The sequence below is a fragment of the Candoia aspera genome, chromosome 4, assembly GCF_035149785.1.
Source record: "Candoia aspera isolate rCanAsp1 chromosome 4, rCanAsp1.hap2, whole genome shotgun sequence".
In the NCBI taxonomy this organism is placed as follows: Eukaryota; Metazoa; Chordata; class Lepidosauria; order Squamata; family Boidae; genus Candoia; species Candoia aspera.
Window position 1 is genome coordinate 17688756 of NC_086156.1, and position 20033 is coordinate 17708788.

The window sequence follows — 20033 nt, forward strand, 5'->3', positions numbered from 1 at the left end:
GCCAAGAAAACAAAAGGTTCCTAGAGCAAATCAATCTAGAGTTCTCACTTGAGACACAAATGACCAGACTCAAATTATCATGTTTTGGACACATTATGTGAAAACCTAGTTCTCTTTAGAAATCTATAATGCTAAGAAGGAAAGAGAAGAAGACTATCAGCAACAAAATGGATGGACTCAGTCACAGTGATGATGGGTGCACCATGGAAGACCTGGAAGGTCATTGGGGACAGATAATTATGTGATTGCTAAGAACTGACACCAACCTGACCATACATGATCAACTAACTATGGAAGATAAAGGTACCTCTGAGTTAATCTGGACTCCTGGTGCCTATATCCATGCAAATTTCTTGGCAGTATTATGAATGTGGTTTGCCATTGGCCTCATCCAAGATGTATTTGTGACTTTCTAGTCTAGCCAACAAGGTGAAATTCCCCGGTAATTCCTCATCCAAGTGCTAACCACAGCTGACCCTGTTTAGCTTCTATATCAACCAAGATCAGCTAAATGATATTACCCCAAAGGCTGCATGGCAGATATTCCAATCCTACAATGGAAGACAGATGTCCCCAGTACGTTCATGGTGTTTTTTTCATTTCACCAGCCTGTTGCAAGCACCAAAAAAAACCCAAACACCCTGTGTGGAACTGTCCCTCCCTTGGAGAACCATGTTTTTGCTTTGGAAAGGGATGAAAAATTCAGGAGCCATGCTGCCTCCTTTAAGATTCTGTTCTTAATTATACAGGAGACCCCAAAAGAACCAAACTAGGCCTCCAATTGTCAAACATGGATCATTTTTCCCCACCTCAGAGTTTGGGTAACTAGATAACCACAACTGAAAGATGTCCCGGAAGAGGAAAATGTGGGGGAAAGTCTTGCTAGTTTTATAGTGAGTTGAGTTTGATTTGTGCAGTGGCAGAGCTCAGATCACGGAGAAGCTTTTTTTTTTGGTCCTTCCTCTATCCATTGGGAATCAAGTGGAAATTACCAAGGCACAGGATCCAGACTTTGGATTTCAGTTACTTGTTATTTTACGCTAGATTTTTGTTCAAGTAAAAAAATGGATTAAAAAGGTGGTGGGGGGGGAGATTCATTTACCAGAATGATTGCTTTTGCCCACATGAAAATGACTTCCACAAAATTAATCCTTCTAGAACATAGGTTCCATTTTCTTGAAAACCTTTTATGCTATAGAATAAATGGATAAGTATAGGAAATAGCCAACTTACACATTGAGTTAAACAATGAATAAGTGTGTTGATTTGTAACACTTTCTGAAGCATTTTTCTTCCACTGTTAACCTTGGCCTTGTTTTCTTCAAGGAATATAATTACCAATTAATTGCACTACATAAGCACAATAATTATGTTGTATGAAATAATGGAGACGTATACATTGCTTGAACATTCACCAATAGCAAATTGTGAAAGAAATATAAAGGCAATGATGATAAATCACATCATAATGTTGTCCATCCAGGATGCACAATCCCATAATAATAATAAGCTGAAGGATTTAAGCAAAAATGGAAATACATGCATATATGAGTTTTTAAAATTGTATGTGTGCTTGTATGTATGTATATATAATTTGCGTCATTCACCTTTCTCAAGAATGAAGTACATAGTGTATTAAAAGTGTGGTATAATTATTAAAGTGTTGGACTTCTGTTCTTACCCATGGAAGCTAATTGAGTTTGGACCCATCATCTCGCAACTCACCCTGCTTCATATGGTGATGTGGGGATGATATTGTTGTGACAACTGATACTTTTATTTTCTTCACAATGACCATTGTTCATTCCTCTAGCCCTTACCTTTATATTGTGAGAGCCTCTTTTGTGCAGTATATATAGATATATAGAGACTGAAATAATTTAGAAGGCTGAAGAGGTATACAGTGCATGCTTCAAGTATCTGTTATGTTTTGGAATGATGGTCCCAAGCTACAAGAGGAAGATAGATTGCAAGTTAAGACAAAGTTCATGACAATAACAGAAATTTGATAGTAGAACTAATTAAATACTAAAATGGTGGGCTGGATATGCTCAGGTAGAGGTTAGACAATCATTTGTTTTGGATGCTTTAATCTGGATTATTGCATGAAATGGAGTTGGGTCAAATTGCTTCTTTCAGGTGTGAAGTCCTTTAGATCTTTCTCAATTAACACTCTGATTTCAGGGCAGGTCAGAATGAGGGATTTGTGATAATTGCTTGTCCTCTTGTTTTGGATTCTTTTCAGTTTGTGGCTCTCAAGGATGTGGGCATAGTGAATAGAGAAAAAATGTTACCATTTTTTAAATCAACTTCTGACTACATCAGTTTGCCAGGGATCAGTTTGTCCCCATCATTAAGGGAGGTAACTAATGTTCCTTGTGAGAAAGAGATAATAAGGCAATTATTTAAGAAAACTTCCCTTTTCTTAAAAAATCTGGTCTGTAACGCTTTTAGTCTTTCTTATCAAGCCAAATTAGGGAAGTGATGCTACTGGGGGTTACTCTTCAGCATCTAGGCCTCTACCACCTTTATTATGTCAGGGCAGCCACGCTCCAAATAAACCACAGACTCACTTAGATAGTCTAAGGATTTCAGGATTTATTAGGACGGATTGCATGCAAGAAAAAAGACGGGAATACTTGTGCGTTGACAGGTTGCCCTGTTTATACTTTGTTGGCGGACGTTGTGCTTCTTCACCCTCGAGCCAGGACTCGATGGGTGCTTGAGGCTGTAATGAGTTGGTTGATGGGCGATGCCGGTGCTTTCCTTTGTCTTTCTGCCTTCGTCCGGATCAGATGTGTTCAGTGAGGAAATGTGGAGATGTTTCCTTGATCTTTTGCTAAGTGTTTAAGTTCTGTCTGATGGGTGCCCCCATTATGTGAGATGTGTGACTGTGTCCCCTGTGAAATGATGTGTTGGTTCCCTTGTCTTTTTTAATGGTTGTTAATATGATCCGAGGGTCTTCCCTTTTGTGTCGTGATTTCCTTCCAGACATGGGTGCTTTAGGGATTATGCTTTCCTCTTCCTATTATGCATGTTTCCCGTTTGTGATGCCCATAGGCCTTGCAACGGGGAGCATGACATATTGTCCCAGAAAGTTCCTTATTTTTTCCTGTGCTAGTCAATATTTATAGTGCATATATTGAATCATTGGGATAAGCGCTATCAATGTGTTCCAGTTCTGCTTCTTGCTGTCAAATTTCAGGAAAGCAATTAGTACTCTTGAGAAATGCCTAAGTTCAGTCATAGAATGGATGAAGGTAACGTGTGGGCGGGTGGGTGGGTGTGCGTGTGTAGAGGCCACAGAGGCCACCCAACTCCAAATGACTCTTGAGTAGCTTACACTTTAAAGCAAGAAACAATTTTTAAAAAATTGTCCCTAGGCAAGATTGCAGCACAGCTGATCAATGGAAAAGGAACTCTGGGATTAGAATTCAATGAATTCTGGATTGGGCAGCCTTCCCACTGAAATAATAGATCTACCGTCTGGGAATTTGAACTAATACAATATAATTTGATTAATATTCATGTGTTTTTGAATACATTTCATATTTTTTCTTAATATATAGTTTTCCAGAATTTTCCATTGGCAATCTATTATTTCAATAGTAATAAAATTAATATTAAAAAAAATTAATTTCACTTAGGGTGGTTTTTTTTTCTGATAGACCATTACTTAGCGGTATGTTTGAATCCTGCAAATGCTTGTCATGACGTTCCATTTCCAGATCTTCAAATGCCACTGAATTAAGTAAAGGAAACAAGTGACCAGCTGTGATGTACTTAGAAAAGTAAAACAAAACCTATGCTAACAAGCATTGACTGAGGCTTTCATTTTTTTTTTACAATAACACATTGTTCTTTCTTCCACCTGTTACTATGTTTCAAATTTAAGCTGCAGGCTACGCAACAAAGGTTTGGTGAATTTAAGACTGCACTGAATATATTCACACATTACAAGGTTATAAGTCTTTCTGGTTGCAAAGAAAGGTTGCTCAGTGTTAAATGCTGAGTGTCAGAACAATAGCAAACTGATCTGACTTTTGCTGCCTCAACCCCTGAAGGCACAGTGGTTTTTGGATTTCAACTGTGTGAGCCTGTGGTTAAGGTGCTAGGCTAGAAACTGAGAGATCATGAGATTTAGTCTTCCATCAAACATGGAAGCTGGCTGGCTGGGTTTGGGCCAGTCACTTGCTCTCAGCCCAACCCACCTCACAAGCTGTGATGGGAATAATAGGAGGCAGGAGCATTACGTATGCCATCTTGAGTTTGAAGCCATTAGCGGACAGCAAGGTCCACTGAATGGAGCAGAGCTTAACACAGTGGAGAAACTGCACACAGAAAAAGAATATTATCTTAAATAGCTTTAATGAGCACATCAGAGAAATACAGGTTATTGATCTTACACACTCAGCCCTCCCAAGCATAAAGAACCACACACTTAGACAAAGTAGATTTAAAAGTAAAAAGAGTCTTACTGATTTTATTCTTGGTCCAGTTATATCCCTCTTTGGTGGAAAAATGATTCTTTGTTTCTTCTGTTCCCTAAACGTAATGAACTCTTAGCCCTCATAGCTGCTAAGAGCTGCATGCAGATGGGGGCAGAATCCTTCCCTAGGCCAAGGTAGAGGGAGCTGCAAAACATGCTGCCTCCTCGGTTGGTGGAAGAAGGGGGAAGAGTGAGGAAGTGGGAGTGGCAACAAACAGCTTCCTTGCACATAGAGAATTGCATCATGGGATCAACTCATCTATATGCTAATGAAGCATGCTGATTTGTTTACATCTCCAACATAGTTGTGCAAAATAAAGGTGCGATATAGAATGAATGAATTAATGAATGAGAACCATATATTGGTAATCACAGGAGAAATGAGTGCCAGTTAGGTGGCAGCCCCTGATTGCTTTTGAAAAGCTAAGCAGAGTTTGATCTAGTTGGTGCCTGGAGGGGAGACCAGCAGAAAATCCCCAGGTGTAATGACTGCCTATTCAAAATGACAATCAGACTCACACAGGTATTCTATGGATATCTAATTTAATAATGAATAGTATGCAGAAACACAGGCAAAGCTGAGAATATTAAAAGCGCGGGATTTCTCCCAATTAATTCCCAAGCAATCTCAAACCCCTCCCCCCAGAGTCAGTACAATTCCATCCCCCTGCAGGTGTTCCTAATGGTTGCCAGCAGTCTTCGGGTAATGTCCTCGACCAGTTAAGATAGCCCTAACATGCATTCCTCTAGACTCACATCATCCAGCTCGCTGCCTGGCACCAACGAGCAGTAGCAGCCCCCTCCTGTACAACAACACGTGTCAGCACCGGCATGGCATAGGAACGCGTTGCAATGTTTCAGGAACATTGGAACAGGAACCATGACACCAGGCTTTAGGCTAGACATGGAAATCGACAAAATCTCCTGAAGGAAGGCAATGGCAAAATACTGCTATATTACTGCCAAGAGAACTGCATGGATGTGCCCAACAAAGTCACCAGGAATCAGGCTTGATTCAAGTGAGGCATTGCCTTTGGTCCACTTCTGCAAAAATGTAAACAACCCTTAGGAAGTTTTCACAGGTGATATTTTGAAAAGCATTTGAACTGAATGCATTCTTAACATAGGAATATCACTGGGAAGTCATGCAGTGTGGAATGGAGGCTTCACCACCACGATCACTATACTTTCTGTCTTCAAAACATGAAGAGTGAATCCCTCATCACCAAGTGGTGACAGGCATGCAGAATTTTCCCTTCTATCCAACAAGCAGCCCATTTATTTGGATCCATCAAAGGACCGACATCTATAAAAGCCTTGGCGTTTGCCATTGCAAAAAAGGAAGACTCCCTGCTGGAATTATACTTCTTGGAATTCTTATTTTTGGCCTCCAAGGACTGTAGGAGGATGTGATGTCAATGAGGTGACACCACCAGAGGATGGGGAGGGGGCTGAAAAGTAAAATAGGTGCATTTCAGCCCAGTGAAAGCTGCTTTGCTTCCTGTTTTTTTTAAACAACTGGAAGAGCATATTGCTGAATTTCTGCAGTACAACTTGGGGAGAATCTGGAGTTTGCAAAAAATTGAGTTTTTCTTTGAACAGTTGGCTAGACTTGAATTAATTTAATTTATTGGTATCTACCTTTTCTCTTGGAACTCAAGATAATGCGCACAGGGTCTCTGCTAATTTTTTCTTCACAGGAACTACATTGTCCAATAGGCTGAACTTTGAGATAGAAGCCTTCTTAAAAATCACATGGAGATGAATACTGTATTCTAGTTGTAGATTCTTACAAGTTAATTTGAGGAAAAGGGGTTGTCATAAAAGAGGAGAAGCAAATCATGGCCTATAACTTTTGGGTGGAGGCCTAATTTTGAGGGATGCAAAGATGCTTTTAATATTGTTGTCTATTTGGGACCTGGGAGAACAGAATACCACAGTTTTAGAAGAAATTGAACAATTTTTAATATTTTTTTTCTAAATAGTTTAGAGAATAGCTGAGGCACCCAACATAGGCTAGCTATTCTCTAAACTGTTTAGAATTTAGTTGGCTATTTCACAGGTACGCTGAAATTAACGTACAGAAATATGTATAACTTTCCACTGAATGGTGGCTGAAATAAACAACTTTAAAAGCAACTTCAGTTTGATTAAACTGTATAATGATCCCAGGGATTATATTTGTCAGCATACCCCCAGGCCTCTTGATTACTGTTTCAACTACTGTCAACTAGTCTCCTTTTTATAACATTCAACCTTGTGTCCTCCAGACAGAAAGAGGTTATGATCCAATTTATCTAGCAGGCCCAGGTTAAGGAACTCTGCATCACACAATACCATCTTCTAAACTAAATGAGATGAATTCAGGATGGATGAAAAGGGTTATATAGCTACCCTTTTAATCATAATGCTGAGAATTTTGTCTTCTAAAGAAATTTGTCGCAAAGTCAACATTGCCAACTTCATGAAGCCCTAGAAATATGTTGCTGCTTCAGTAAGAACAGCTGCTGAAGGTGCTACATAGAAACTGGAGTCCAAAACATGTTTACCACACTGGACAACTGCTTTAAGCTATCCGATACATCCTGCCCTGCAGTTCCTGGAGTTAGTAGTTAACACTAGACCATATAACTGCTCCCTTGGAAAACAGATTTAAATAACTCTTGTATGCTTCAGCAAAGGATCGTTACCTTGTCGTGGTGCTGGAGCTTGAGCACCTCAGTGATGCCATGAGCTAAACCGTGAAGGGCCACCCAAGACGGGAAGGTCATGACAGAGAGGTCAGACTAAATGCGATCCCTGGGGAAGGTAATGGCAACCCACCCCAGTATTCTTGCCGTGAAAACTAAATGGATCAGTACAACCAGAGATATGTCAGTATACCATCAGAAGATGAGACCCCCAGGTCGGAAGATGGTCAAAATGCTACTGGGGAGGAACAGAGGATGAGTTCAACTAGCCCCAGACGTGATGACACAGCTAGCTCAAAGCCAAAAGGATAGCTAGCAGCCGACGGTGCTGGTGGTGAACGGCGAATCCGATGTTCTAAGGATCAACACACCATTGGAACCTGGAATGTAAGATCTATGAGCCAGGGCAAATTGGATATGGTTATTGGTGAGATGTCAAGATTAAAGATAGACATTTTGGGCGTCAGTGAACTGAAATGGACTGGAATGGGCCACTTCACATCAAATGACCACCAGATCTACTACTGTGGACAAGAGAACCACAGAAGAAATTATGAAGCAGCCTTCATAATTAATAGTAAAGTGGCTAAAGCAATGCTTGGATACAATCCAAAAAACGATAGAATGATCTCAATTCAAATTCAGGGCAAGCCATCTAACATCACAGTGATCCAAATATATACCCCAACCACAGATGCTGAAGAAGCTGAAGTAGAGCAGTTCTATCAGGATCTGCAGCACCTACTGGACAACACGCCTAAAAGAGATGTTATTTTCATCACGGGAGACTGGAATGCTAAGTGGGCAGTCAAATGACACCTGGAATTACAGGTAAGTATGGCCTGGGAGAACAAAACGAAGCAGGACATAGGCTGATAGAATTTTGCCAAGACAACTCACACTGCATAACAAACACTCTCTTCCAACAACCTAAGAGACAGCTTTATACATGGACTTCACCAGATGGACAACACCAAAATTAGATTGACTACATCCTTTGCAGCCAAAAGTGGCAGACATCTATACAGTCAGTAAAAACAAGACCTGGAGCTGACTGTAGTTCAGATCACGAACTTCTTATTGCACAATTTAGGATCAGACTAAAGAGATTGGGGAAGACCCACAGATCAGCTAGATATGAGCTCACTAATATTCCTAAGGAATATGCAGTGGAGGTGAAGAATAGATTTAAGGGACTGGACTTAGTAGATAGGGTCCCGGAAGAACTCTGGACAGAAGTTCGCAACATTGTTCAGGAGGTGGCAACAAAATACATCCCAAAGAAAGAGAAAACCAAGAAGGCAAAATGGCTGTCTGCTGAGACACTAGAAGTAGCCCAAGAAAGAAGGAAAGCAAAAGGCAACAGTGATAGGGGGAGATATGCCCAATTAAATGCAAAATTCCAGAGGTTAGCCAGAAGAGACAAGAAATTTTTAAACAAGCAATGTGCGGAAGTGGAAGACAACAATGGAATAGGAAGGACAAGAGACCTCTTCCAGAAAATTAGAAACATCGGAGGTAAATTCCAGGCCAAAATGGGTATGATCAAAAACAAAGATGGCAAGGACCTAACAGAAGAAGAAGAGATCAAGAAAAGGTGGCAAGAATATACAGAAGACCTGTATAGGAAGGATAACAATATCGGGGATAGCTTTGACAGTGTGGTCAGTGAGCTAGAGCCAGACATCCTGAAGAGTGAGGTTGAATGGGCCTTAAGAAGCATTGCTAACAACAAGGCCGCAGCAGATGACGGCATCCCAGCTGAACTGTTCAAAATCTTGCAAGATGATGCTGTCAAGGTAATGCATGCTATATGCCAGCAAATTTGGAAAACACAAGAATGTCCATCAGATTGGAAAAAATCAACTTATATCCCCATACCAAAAAAGGGAAACACTAAACAATGTTCAAACTATCGAACAGTGGCACACATTTCACATGCCAGTAAGGTAATGCTCAAGATCCTGCAAGGTAGACTTCAGCAATTCATGGAGCAAGAATTGCCAGATGTACAAGCTGGGTTTAGAAAAGGCAGAGGAACTAGGGACCAAATTGCCAATATCCGCTGGATAATGGAAAAAGCCAGGGAGTTTCAGAAAAACATCTATTTCTGTTTTATTGACTATTCTAAAGCCTTTGACTGTGTGGACCATAACAAATTGTGGCAAGTTCTTAGCGGTATGGGGATACCAAGTCATCTTGTATGCCTCCTGAAGAATCTGTATAAGGACCAAGTAGCAACAGTAAGAACAGACCACGGAACAACGGACTGGTTTAAGATTGGGAAAGGAGTATGGCAGGGCTGTATACTCTCACCCTACCTATTCAACTTGTATGCAGAACACATCATGTGACATGCTGGGCTTGAGGAATCCAAGGCTGGAGTTAAAATCACTGGAAGAAACATTAACAATCTCAGATATGCAGATGATACCACTTTGATGTCTGAAAGCGAAGAGGAACTGAGGAGCCTTATGATGAAGGTGAAAGAAGAAAGTGCAAAAGCTGGCTTGCAGCTAAACCTCAAAAAAACCAAGATTATGGCAACCAGCTTGATTGATAATGGGAAATAGAGGGAGAAAACGTAGAGGCAGTGAAAGACTTTGTATTCCTAGGTGCAAAGATTACTGCAGATGCTGACTGCAGTCAGGAAATCAGAAGACGCTTAATCCTTGGGAGAAGAGCAATGACAAATCTCGATAAAATAGTTAAGAGCAGAGACATCACACTGACAACAAAGGTCCGCATCGTTAAAGCAATGGTGTTCCCCGTAGTAACATATGGCTGCGAGAGCTGGACCATAAGGAAGGCTGAGAGAAGGAAGATCGATGCTTTTGAACTGTGGTGTTGGAGGAAAATTCTGAGAGTGCCTTGGACTGCAAGATCAAACCAGTCCATACTCCAGGAAATAAAGCCAGACTGCTCACTTGAGGGAATGATATTCAAGGCAAAACTGAAATACTTTGGCCACATAATGAGAAGACAGGACACCCTGGAGAAGGTGCTGATGCTAGGGAGAGTGGAAGACAAAAGGAAGAGGGGCCGACCAAGGGCAAGATGGATGGATGATATTCTAGAGGTGACGGACTCTTCCCTGGGGGAGCTGGGGGTGTTGACGACCGACAGGAAGCTCTGGCGTGGGCTGGTCCATGAAGTCACAAAGAGTCGTAAGCGACTAAACAAATAAACAACAAGTATGGATCTTCTTATATTTTCAAAAGCTTTAGGCCATGTGGCTGAAGTATTTTTAGGGTACCCAAATCATGATCCCTGTATCAGACCTCAGAGCTAAAGACCATACAACCAGATTTCGGTGCAAAATCCCAAGTCCATTCATAGCTGAAGCCCCAAATGACTGTTTCCCAGTTTTAACAGAGAACACTTATTATAGATAATACGCTTTTTAAATATCCAACCTCCCGATCCATATTGGTTTAAGCTTAAAAGTAGATTATAAATGAAAAATTCACTTCTGTGTCATGTAGTTCATGTGTTATGAATTCTAGTTCAGACTCTGGGACTTGGCCTTTGTAAACAAGGTGCTGTGGTTAAATAATTTCCCAGTCTGTTGGGGTTTTTTTCATGTCAGCAAGCCTTCTGTTTAGTGCATTGCCTTTCAGCTCAGCAAGAGGACTGTTGAAGTGGGTGAAATAAGAGATTTGTCCAGACAGCTCCAGTTCGTTTTTTGCTAAAGATGGGAAATGTTATAGGTTCATAAATTGTTTCATACATATTGAATTGGTCTAGTGGTAGACTGCCTTTGGGCAGGATGGGGGGGAGGAGATAGGATTTTTCTCCCTCTTCTCAATAATTCTTTCCTTTTTGCTTCCATCCCACACTGATTGCAAGCCCAGACCATGGCCTGTCTCCCTCAAGTTGAGAAAGGGAGAGAAATTCCCCCTAGTGCTCATAAACAGAAGTTTCATCTTTAATGTACGACATCACTGAGGACAGAATTAGAGCCATTTTCTGACAGAGATGTTTTGTTTTGTTTCTTTGAATGTCAGCCACACTGATTTAGTGTGCCCAAAGCCTGCAGCTTACACAGGAAATATGAAATCTGAGATAGGATAAAGTCTGCTCAGTCACATATTCTGTAACATTCCTCAGAGGAAAACAGACTAGGAAGCATTTGATGCTCTCCTATCAAGACCTTTCACTATTATACATTGCGGGACACTGGATTTCTGCACACAATATGAACTTACTTTGCAATATCAAGAACTAATATGCTTTGGTGCTTATCTGCAAGGACTATATGCAACATTTCTTGAACTGGCCATATTCAGGCGAGTTGAGGAACACATCTGGACACTGAATGTTACAGCAATCTGATAGCACATGTGCTCCTGCTGTTCCTATTTAACAAGTACAGACTTTGTATTCTTGCATACTTTTCCCCAATTCAGTGCTGTCCAGATATTGGGGCTATAGTCCCTAATCATTCCCCAGCTAGCATGGCTGTCTTGATTTGGAACTCGGTGGGATTGGAAGGGCATCAGACCTGGGAAGACTCCAATAATATCTATCCCTGATAAGTCACTCCTTTCCTTATTCGTGCTTTAGGGAATTTGTTATAACTTTGTGAATTGCTAAATTGCCATATTTCAGGGTTCAGTCCTGGGGTCAGCTATTGCAAAGGATCACAGACATGGTAATTTCTTATACAGAGATTCCCATGGAGATTCTGGTTTTGTTCTGGAGAGGCAACTCAGTAGAATAAAAACTAGAAGAAATACCTGGAACAAAGAGAGTTTTGTTTGTGTTGATTTAGCAATGGGCATCTTTAAAATTGAGGAAAGACTACATGTCTTTACTCTCTGGCTGAGTCTGCATATCACAAGAAACCACAGTGTGGTTTAATTTAGCACAATACGTGAACACATTGTATGGTTTTATGTTACATGCAATCTAGTCTGTAACAGGCAATATAAGCATTTAGAAATTCTCATTAGGTCAGAATGCATCCACAATTCACCTATAGACCTATCCCTTCTACCTTTAGTAAAGTTGACTAATCTTGAGCAAGCCCAACTCTCTGCCCTTGAGATCAAATAGTAAGAGAGGAGTTTGCTGGAGGCTATTTATTTATTTATTTATTCAATTTCTATAGCCACCCATCTCAGCAAGTGACTCTGAGTGGCTTACAACAATAAAAACTATAAAACAATTAAAACATTTCAATTAAAACAATTAAAATACAAAATAAATATACATAGCCACCAAGTAAGCAATGCATGGATGTTAATATAACCAAGAAACGGGACCATTCACACGCTCAGGGCCCCAGACCTGGGCACATAACCAGGTCTTCACAGGCTTATGAAAGGCCAACAGGGTCAGGGACATCATGTAGGGAGAATATTCCAGAGGGCAGGTGCTACGGCAGAGAAAGCACACCTTCTAGTTCCTGCCAACCAACATTCCTTGGCTGACGGGACCTGCAGCATACCCAACCTACCAGATCTGATTGGACGGGCAGAAACAACTGGGAGAAGACAGTCCCTTAGGTAACCCGGTTCCAAGCTATAAAGGGCTTTAAAGGTGACAACCAGCACCTTGAATTGCACCTGGAAGCACACCGGCAACCAATGCAGCTCACGTAGCAGTGGTGTTACATGAGTCAAATATCCAACTCCATGTACTACCCGTGCAGCCTCATTCTGCACCAGTTGAAGCTTCCAAATGCTCTTCACGGGCGGCCCCATGTAAAGCACATTGCAATAATCCAGACAGGAGGTCATGAGGGCATGAGTGACTGCGAGCAGAGCCTCTCAGTCCAGGTATGGGTGCAATTGCTTTTTAACATTTCCCCAGGATCTAAAAAATAAATCTGATGTGCAATTGAATCTTATTTAGAAATTATTTCTGGACTACAATCATACATGGAATTATGCCACATCCCAAATTTGGGTTCTAGAATTTATATCTTAACCTAATATATGGTCTACACATTATTTACAGTATTCTTTCAATATACTGTTTCTTATTTATAGCTTTTCTTTTTCCTCTTACTGATTTCAATTGTGCCAACCAAATATTTTTGCAGTTCACTCAAGATACCTCTGGACTAAGAAATTGGTATGAATTCTCTTATAGTACTCTAAATTGTTAATGGTGTATTAGAATATATTAGCCATATGATACTTTAGATCTGCTGGTTATTTGAGATTTGTTGATCATCCACCTGTATTTTATTGCTTATACAGGTAGGTCACGATTCATATGAGTTCGAATAGTGTGAAATTCGATTTACTGTGCTTTATAAATTGATACCAGGTGTGTTTAATGTGATCCAAAAATCAGTTCGTGCGAGGCTAGTGCACGCTCGTGCATGCGCAGTTGCTGTTGGGGTTTTAGACTCTAACCGTTGTTTGTGCAAAATGGAGAAAAAGAAGATTCTGGTCAAGGAAAGCTTAAAAAAGAAGAGGCATATTTTGAAGAACTGCAGCAGGAGATAGCAGGTACACTTTGGATATGGGTTTATCCTCTTTTACTGTTATACTGTATTTCATTAATAAACATATTAAAAATTATGTTTAAACATTTTAATTGCCTATTTCCATCGAGTTGGAACCAGTTACCCTGTTTTCCATAGAAATATCTTTCCGAATAGTGCAAATTTGAATAATGCGATCATTTTGTGGGATTTATTAATGCACTAATCGAGATCTATCTCTACTGGGGGTTTTTCTATATTTTCTATATTCTTTCAAAGGTGTATTTGTATCAGCATTATTTCTATTCCTTTTTTCAATGGAAGAAGGAGAAATAATAATAATAATAATAATAATAATACATAAAACTAAAAAAAAATAAATATATGTTTTCCCCAAAAGTTGTAAGATGGCTGTGTGGGAACGGAGGGAGGAAAAGGAATCTAGGCTGCCCATCTCCCAGTTATGGAGTGGTATCTTAGGCTACCTTCCCTGCACCTTTCCAAGCATTCGAAATGTCTATATTGGTAATGGTTGCTCAATTGCAGCCTTCATTTTTGAAGCTGCATTCATGCTCCTTGGCAAATATGGCATGATGTTCAAACATGGAACAAACTGTGACACAGTCCATTCTTTCTTCTTTCTTCTGTATCTCCCTTTTTCTTTTTCCCTGGCTCCCACATGGTTGAGTAGCCTAATCTGCTAAAGTCTAATCGTGCCATGCCCAGGAAATAGTTGATCATGTGTAAAGATGATAAATCTTTACAAATGAATGAATGTGTAATAGATGCCTGGTTTGCCTAATGCAGTAACCCTGAATATTGACATCTTCTGTGTATGTTTGGTATTAGCAGCTGTATTGGTCCTAATCTGTTTCCCCATCAGAATTTACCAGTGAAAGACAAAATGGCAGCTGTGTCATTCTGTGGACCGTAGTACAGTAGATCAGATTGGTATGGAGTCTAACCAGCAGTGGCCCTCACTGATGGTCAGATACTGTCTGCTGCTGTATCAGGCTACCTTGGCAGAACCTACAGCTTTTTCTGCTGCCCCCTCCCACCTGCCTGAGGCAGCTGTCTCATTCTAGTGGTACAGTCCATACTTTTCGGCCCCCTCCTCTGGACTTGAATATTAAATGTCTCCATATCCTGATATTATCCTTAGCACGCCAGTTTGTCTCTGTTGAGCATGCATGTAAATACACAGTCTTACACGGGAAGGTACCATAGAAAGTATAATTTGAATGAGTCCGCAGAATCTAGCACTTCCACAAAAACGATGAAAGCAGTGGTGTGCTGTCGCACTGCAAACTTAGTCCCTTTTGTCTGTGTCAGCATGTGACATCATGATAGACATACAAAAGGGGTGGAGCTTGTGGAGCAACAGCTCACACTGCTTTAGTCATTTACTCCCCCTGAGGATGCCTCTGATTTAAATAGTAAATAATGTAAGACAAATGATTCACAATATAGTAAAGTGGCGGTACTAAAGCTACTGATGCAAGGACTGAGTCAAGGGAGCCTCAGATGGTTTTAAAACTAGGAGCCATGGAATTAAGATTCAGATTCAAAGTATCAGCCAGGGCCAAATGACCAAGCCAAAAAGAACAAGCTGGAAACAAATCTGGATGTAAAGACAAAGGGTACACCAAGAGATGACAAGAAGCCCACTTTGCTGGCACTCCTTCAAGATAGACCAGACTAGGAAACTAATGCCATGTAGGTCAGCATTACTTTTATTGTAAAGCTACAGTAACAGAACCTTGCAAATCTGAGTGTGCCTCCCCCTCTCTTCCTTCATCTTCATGAAAACTAGGGGGGAGCTTGTATGAGACACTAACTCACACTGCCCTCTACATCTACTCTTTGCGGTTCAGGAGGATCCAATATCCAACCAAAGTTTCGGGGAGGGGGTTAGAGAGTAAGTCCATGGCTTAAGAAAAGTAAACTGTTTATGCAGCACTTGCAACACATGGTTCAGTAGCCCATTCTTGGGGCAATTATATAGGTACCCAGCATTCCCTGTTCAAATTCAAATAGTTCTTGACAAGAGCAGAGAAAATGTATTTAACTTGCATGAAGAGTAGAACCTTCAGCTGCTGGGCGCTGGAGAAGAAGTTGTCCATCCCTAGATAAGCAATTAGCACAAGAAAGTTCCCACCCTTCAGAGCTGTATTTCAGAAGTTATCCTCAAGATCAGCTGGGGAATCTGCGTCAAGGGCGGGCCTGATCTTCACTTCACTTGTTTTTATGAAAAAGAGTTTCCATATACCCAGCGTTCGACTGTCTCGATGAGCAGAATGTCATTCTGTGAAAATTTGGTGCCAAAATCATGAAGTTTCATTTTTCTCTGACCTTGATTTCAGCATTTTCTTACTCGCCACGGTTCATTTCATATTTGTTTTGTTTTAAAATCTGGAATATTTTGCATTTCACCTTAATAGTTCCACTCTGTTTGAAATGTTTATACAGTGTGATTTACTACAATATGGATGTGTAATTATGTGATGATTGGACAAAACATTTCTGACAAGAAAGGAAAACAGTAGTTAATAATGTTTTCCATCTGTCTGGTAGAACTTTGCTGAAATAGCAGCCCTTTGCATGGACTAGAGTCCAAGGTTACACCTAGATGAGAGGCTGGAGATGTTGTACCACCTCCATAAATTCATTCTGATCACTGCTCACATGTTTTGGAAAGCATTACCATCTGTTTTGCAGATAAATATTACAATAATTAATGTCAGCATATGTTTACATTATAAAATCTTAGAAGACGTCCTCCCTTTCCTCTGCAGAAGTAACGATGCCTTTTAAATGACTGAAATGAAACACACTGTCATTATTAGGTAAAATGAGTCTGTCAATAATGCCTTCTTTTATTGCACTACTATGAGACATTTAGAAGTTTCTGTTCTCCATTTAGACCAGAATTTTTGGCTGTCATTCTTGTAGATGGACAAAAAAGAGCCAAAAATCTGCAGACCTAGCAACTAACGCTGCACCATCTGTGGTCCCCTGACCCCACATTTGCAAATCTTTTGCATTTTTGTTTCTCCACAGAAAACTGACCTGAGGGTGAGGAAGGGAGAGTGTGCACCTTCTTCAGGCAGGAGTTCATTTCCTTCGAAGACTGAGTCTTTCTAAGGGGACCTTCTTCACCTAGTGCCTGCCTGCCTGCCTGCCTGCCTGCTGTGCTCAGGGCCGCAACTGGGGGGGTAACCAGGGCATGTGCCCTGGGTGCCACACTGGGGGGGTGCCAAAATGAGCTCGGGGGGGGGCAAAATGAGGGGGGGTGCCCAAATGGGCACGAAATCCATGTTTGCCCCAGGTGACACAGACCCTAGTTGCGGCCCTGGCTGCGCTAGCCAGGATGTGGGGTCCAATCTCCTTTGGAGACCACCATGTTGCAGAAGGTTCCCTAGGACATCTAGATGATGCTCTCTGTGCTATCATAACCATTTTAACCAAAAAAGGAGGGTTAAGGTTTGTGAATTGGGTTCCTGAGTCCTCTCTTTCAAAGAAAGGAACTACTGGCAATGTGCACTGGGTAATTCCCAGAATAGTTTATCATTCTCTTGACTTGGAAATCAACACTAAAAAGCCAACCTAAGGCCAGTAGTATATGCAAAGGGTGCTTCTAAATGAGTCTTCAGTTGTGTAATTTCTGTGTTTCCTTCATTGAATTGCATACAATGCCTTCCATTAATAAACCTCCATTGTTTTACCACTGTGTGTGGTGGCGCTGCGGGTTAAACTGCTGAGCTGCTGAGCTTGCCGATCAGAGGGTCGGTGGTTCGAATCCGCATGACGGGGTGAGCTCCCGTTGCTAGTCCCAGCTCCTGCCAACCTAGCAGTTCGAAAACATGCAAATGTGAGTAGATTAATAGGTACCGCTTCGGCGGGCAGGTAACGGCGTTCCGTGTAGTCATGCCGGCCACATGACCACGGAAGTGTCTACGGACAAACGCCGGCTCTTCGGCTTTGAAACGGAGATGAGCACCGCCCCCTAAAGTCGGACACAACTGGACTTAATGTCAAGGGAAACGTTTACCTTTACTTTAGACTAGCAGAGGAGGAATCACTGAGAGGGTTGATGATACCCCTTTCACCCTTTACCTTCTATCATTCCATAATAAGGATGGCAACATATTGGAATTTTTGCTATAGGAGCTAGAAATGGCCATGAATATGAAATGACTCATCCAGATTCCTCATCCTTTCGGAGGGAAAGAGACCAAATGTGTTCAAAGAGAGGCTGCAGTTTTGAGATCTAGGTTTCTTGTATGTTTCCTCTTTATTATTTCATGCTCAAAATTCAAGGGAGTGTTCCAGATAATTTTAGGAGACAGGAGATAGTTTTTTCCCGTATCAGTGACCAGAGACTGAAATACTCCCTCTGCAATTCAGAGTAAAATGTATCTGGATATTTCATTTTCAACAGTTTCTTAGTACAACAGATGCTAGCCAAAATTTAGCTAAAATCTAGGGGAAAACTGGTGTGAGGGAACCATGGTTGACAAAAGTTCCCTTTGTTTTATATACATAATTAGGTAGCATCTTCCCTCTTTTTTAAAAAAAAAAAATGTTTTTAATAGAAGAGTATAGCTTCTAAAAATGGCTATTTGACCACACAAGACTTGTCATCATTTGAGAACTGATCTTGCAAATTTCCGGTCCAGTTTTTAATTGAAAAAAAAAATAGACTAGAAACTTGCCAGATGGGAAACCATTCCCAGAAATGGAGTCCTGATGTACTAATCTTAAAGGGTGACTGTGTCCCATAGAAGATACAAAGAAGCACATGCAACTATTATGACAGAATCTCATGGAGAAAGAATGATAAGTTGATGACCATTTTATGTAAGGGCAAAGAAAGGTGGAATTTATTATTTTTTTCAGTTCCTCCTTTATTATTTTTTCCACCAACGGGTGTGTGTATGCATTTCTTTTGCCCCATTTTCTTCTTTATAATTAAGGTTTTCCACTGAATACATGAGGCATATTTATAAATGAATATTTTTGCATCTGGAACATCCTGTTCCAGATGCAAACATACATGTCTTGACAGTCTTGAAACAACATTTTATACTTGGTTCTTAATAGCCTCTTTGTCCCACAGAAAAAAGAAAGTCATCTCTGATTTTTTTTTCTTTCTTTGCTGTTGAACTTTTGTGCACCTGTTGAGGAAGTGAGATGAATTTTGCATCTAAATAAGTTATTCTTACATCACACACCCAGTAAGTAAATTGCCAGTTTTGTCCCGCCTTTCATACCAGACATGCAAATCTTTGAGGTCTTTGTATGTTTTATTAGCATCTCAGCTCTTTCCAATCAGTTTTTTTTTAATTTGTAAGAGTAATGCAGATAGAGTCTTTTGTTGAATCAAGTCTAAAGTTAGGCCTCTCCAGAGAAAGTTAAATCTATTAATGTTACAACTTGGTGCAAAAAGAGCAGCCAAAATCTATTAATGCTACAACTTGGTGCAAAAAGAGCAGCCAATAGATTTTTCCTGGACAGTTTCCACTATGGATTCAGCAGACAAAGGCTGTAAGTAGCCATCTGATTTTCCATTAAGGTAATTGCTGATGTGATTGTTTGCAGAGAAAGGATGCATGATACACGTTTCCACTGGAAAAATTATAGCTTTGGAGAGATTAGGCAAAGAACTTCACAGCATACCCTTTTTGTAGTTAGTACCGAGTTTTACTGTCAGTCTGATAAAACACAGGAGCAATGGCATATCTAATGATTCTCCACCGCCCCCTACTGGCTTCTATCAAAACAGAAATTCAGAAAGAGAAAGATGGAAACATTTTTCCGATCCAGAATTGTCAGGGCTAAAATAGACTAATAATGTCACGAAATTGCAGCAGAGATATCCACAGGGTATGGTTAAAAAAAACCTCAAGATGGTGACTGCAAGGGTTCATCAAAACTCCACCCATTTTTTAATGTGCTTTGATTGCACCACTGTCACCTTGTCTTTTTCGGCCACACCCTGTGGACACCCTGCACGGCGTTAGTTTCACTTATTTATTTATGTATTTATTTATTTAATTTATATCACCACCCATCTCCCCCAATGACATATCTAATGATTCTCCACTGGCCCCTATATGCCGTGCAAATCCAGGAAAAGTTATCCATGGATATTATTATACCCCAATAATCCTTCCATTGTTTATAACTGCACTGAAACTCACTCCACAGGTTATTTTTCTTCTTAATCTAATCCTTTTCTGCCAGATTCAAGGTGTTTAAAAACCTGTAAGACTTCAACATTGGTTATCTTGGAAATAAGGTCTGGTGACCTGTTCTGGGAAGGCTGGGAGGTGTGTAGGAACGCCCTCTCCCTTTCTGGGCATAGCCAGCCACCCCTGTGGCCATTTCTCCCCCAGGATTTGACTTCTCCATT

At 40.6% G+C, this 20033-nt stretch overlaps 1 pseudogene; it reads right to left on the reverse strand.

Moving 5' to 3' along the window:
• Window positions 1-20033, reverse strand: part of LOC134496076 (patched domain-containing protein 3-like) — a 37447-nt pseudogene that overhangs the window by 1076 nt on the left and 16338 nt on the right.